A 3,902-nucleotide genomic window follows, 5' to 3' on the forward strand; every position below is an offset into this window, starting at 1 on the left:
AAATAAAAACTAGGGTTTGTGATTATTTTATTTTTTTCTACTTAAATACACAAAAAATTATACTTATTTTTTTTTACCAAAGATAGGAGACTCGAACCCGTAACCTATTAATTGAGTATGGGAAGACTATGCCATTTGAGTTATTACTCATTGGCAAAAAATTATACTTTTGTTAGCAAAATTTTAATGTTTAATATTTAATTTCAAAATTGTATAGAATTATTAGAGAGTCCCAATATGAAATTAGTCGCTTAATGCACTGTTGCCTAATGACACATGATAGTTTGTTGTTGAGTCAATTCGAACGATGCCTTCTAAATATTTTAGAATGCTAAATAAAATTATTTGTACTCTCAATTCTTAAGAAAAATAAAAAAAAAAATTAATACCCATCAGTGATAGAAAGAAAAGATATAAAATGCTAAGATGACAAATCTGTTTTAATCAAAATTTTAGCTAATTAAGAGCTTTAAATGGTGGAGTTTCCTAACTCACAGCAATGGCTCTCTAACTACATTGTCTTATATTGTGAAGTTGCACATATTTTAAAGCATCAAATCCTTAATTTTTATATATACAACTAGCGTGAACAAATTGGCAAAATATTAATTATTTATTGACAGTGAGTGTGACATTGTTAATCATGGATTTCAGCAGAATTAAAGAGTCATCAATCATGAGTTATCGTTTTCGAAGATCAGAGATCATAGATGCTTTGGATCCAATCAGATCCGTCATAAAATGTTTAGTCATTTTCTTCTATTCTCCGCCTAATAATATTTGCAGTGCTTTGTTTTCAAATCAGAATCAGAAACCATGCCAATTAAATAAAAGTGTCAGTATTGTGGCTACCTAATTAATCATTCAACATATATAATATATCCGTACATGTTTCAGCTTTCCTTCAAATTTAGGACGCAATATCATACTATCAACTTGCCACTAACTTAGAAAAGTTGTTTTCTTAAATAATGCTTTGAATCCATACATCTAATTAGATTTTTTATAACCAACTTGAATTGTTCGAGCAGTTCATTAGTTTGTTTAAAAAAATATTGAAAGTTTGAAGTTTATTTTGTGTATGTAGCAACTTATTGACCACCAACATCCATTTAGATGAAGCTCAAATTCGAAACAGATTAATTATTGGTATGTCGAGATGGAGAATATTATGAACAAGTAATAAAAATTAAATTTTTTATTTTGATTTAATTAATTAGTTTGACCAATTTATTGTTTGCTACTTTGCTCGATTAACTTTAATTTGTAGGTTATTACCTTTCTTTTCAGCTCTAGTGAGCTTTTTGTTTTCCTAATTACCTATTTTTATCAGTAACTTTTAATAAAATATGAGAAACATTAACGTGAAAAATATAATAAATATGTCATTCTTACGTCAAAATCAACTACTAAAATTAGCCACTAATATATTTGTGTATAAATATATGTATAATTTAATTTATTTTTAATGTGTATTTGTATTATAATATGTATTTAATATTAATGACTAACTAATTTTATAGTGTACATATAATATAGTCGAAATAAAAGAAAACTTCTTATCCAATACAAATATAAAGATTGAATTATTAGTCAACTTAATTAACACTAAAAATTAGTTTAGGAGATGAAAGATTTTCAATCTCTTATTTTGATATTTTTTTAGTTTAAAATATAAAATAATAATTAGTAAACGTTTTTTACTAAATAAAAAGGTTGCATTCTTTGTTAGTTAAAAAATTTTTAACTTTCCCTTGAAAAGAAAAAATTGTAAGTCGCAAAATAATATTTTACAATTATTTGGAACATATAAAAACTAGAAATGAAAGAGAGTAGTTTTTAAGGGGTAGAAATTGAATTGGCTCATTGAAAAGTTCAATGGCAATGGAAGAGGACACCATAAAATATGTTTGGCTTATCATTCACTCCTAATTAATATTAATATTAGAATGCATACTATAAATTACGATAAGCGTGTACTTTCCACAGAAACATAATATCTACATACACCAAGTTATGATTTTACTATATCACACTTTTTGCTCAACATTTTGTTGAAAAAAATTACAGAAAAACAACTTTTAATTAGTTAATGTTAGTTAATTTTAGGGTTTAAAATTTATAATTTAGAGCGTAAAATTAAGAGTTTATGATTTAGGATCTAGAATTTAAGATAAACAAAATAATTTTAAAAAATTGATTGATGTTAAAAAAAAAAAAAATTGTTTCTTAAGATTATTCTTATTTGAATATCCATTAACTACATCTATATATAGATACGGTATATATTAAAGCCAAATCAATGACTAGTTAAGAAGAAATTAAAATATTTTCACAATCCACAATATATATGTATACTGCATATTAATCAACTTAGACCAAATGACCAACTCTCATTCTATTGTGTGATAATGTAACATTTTTTAACAGTTATCAATACATAAAATTTATACCCAAATGTTATTCGTACATCAAAATCAGCCACCCAAATTCGTCACTAATGTATTTATGTATAAATATATATTTGGTTTAATTTATTTTCAATGTGTATTTATATTTCAGCGTATATTTTATACTGATGACTGACTTTAATGGCTAATTTTAGTATACATGTAGCATAACCCAAATTTATATCATTGGTTAATTGAGTGGTTGTCTTATTTCCTAAGATTTTAAGATGATGATATGAATTAATAACAAGTAGTATTGCTTAAATTCTGTATCAGAATTAGTTTGTTGTAAATTTTAGTTCCATAATTTTATTTGAATTTTTTGTTGCTTTAGAATATAATTTCAAACATTGTTGTATTTTGCTTTTCTTTCTATACAATCATATCAAACATCTTTTTATTATAAAAAAGAAAAAAGAAAATAAAAGATTTGCTCCAATATAATCAAGACTTAGATGATATAACTTCATTTTGCAACGCAGAAATTATTCATAAAAGAATATTAAAGTCTAGTAGTAATCAAATTTCAATTAAAGAAGAAGTTCTAAATTAAGAAACTAATTTTAACTGATCCAATGGTTAATTTACTAATCTGTTTAATACAAAAATGTTTGGTAACCAAAGAAAATCAACCAAAAACAGCCATAACTTGCCTTATTTAATATTTATTAATTGTTGTGACAATTAATTAATACTAAATAAGGCAAGTTCTGGTTTTTTTTTGTTTATCCGTTTAAATAATGTCAAGAATTTAAGAATTAGTCATTGACCTATTGAACGGTAAAATATCGTAAGAAATTTTTAAAATTTTTTAAATTTAAATTCAAATTCAAATATTACATTCCTATAATTACGCCCCTACTTCTTTAATCTAACTTATCAAAAAAAAAAATGAAAAAGAAACCTATGAGTATATATGTGGATGAATCCTTTCCGAAGAAAAAGAAAATGGGCAAAAGAAGCGACATCACGCTTCCTTGAATAACCGCAACATTCCAATCTCTCATTCATGATGATGAAAATTAAAGAACCAAAGACACTTATTTTTTCTGTGTGAAATTGTCTCATGTAGTTGTCACTTTGTGTTACTAAAAGTCTAAAAGGGTGGATCTCTATCTCTCTCATATTATTTAACAAACCGTCCAACATTTCATCAAATCACACTCACGTCAACACACTCAGTGTGGGAACTTGAACCCAACTTTACCGACACACACACTATTTTTTTATATTCTACATTGTTTCTAGTAATTTCTAACATCTCTTTACATACATATCCATACACATTAAAAACTTTTCGTTACTTGTATTATAGCATTAGCATCATACCATGTCTTGAATATATACATATAATTCTTCTATATATGAAACTTCGGTTCTCTAAACATAACATTTATTTTAAATTATAAATTCTAAATCTTATAAAAAAATAAAAATTAAGAACATAATTTT

The sequence above is a fragment of the Arachis ipaensis genome, chromosome B04 (genome assembly GCF_000816755.2).
Source record: "Arachis ipaensis cultivar K30076 chromosome B04, Araip1.1, whole genome shotgun sequence".
Classification (NCBI taxonomy): domain Eukaryota; kingdom Viridiplantae; phylum Streptophyta; class Magnoliopsida; order Fabales; family Fabaceae; genus Arachis; species Arachis ipaensis.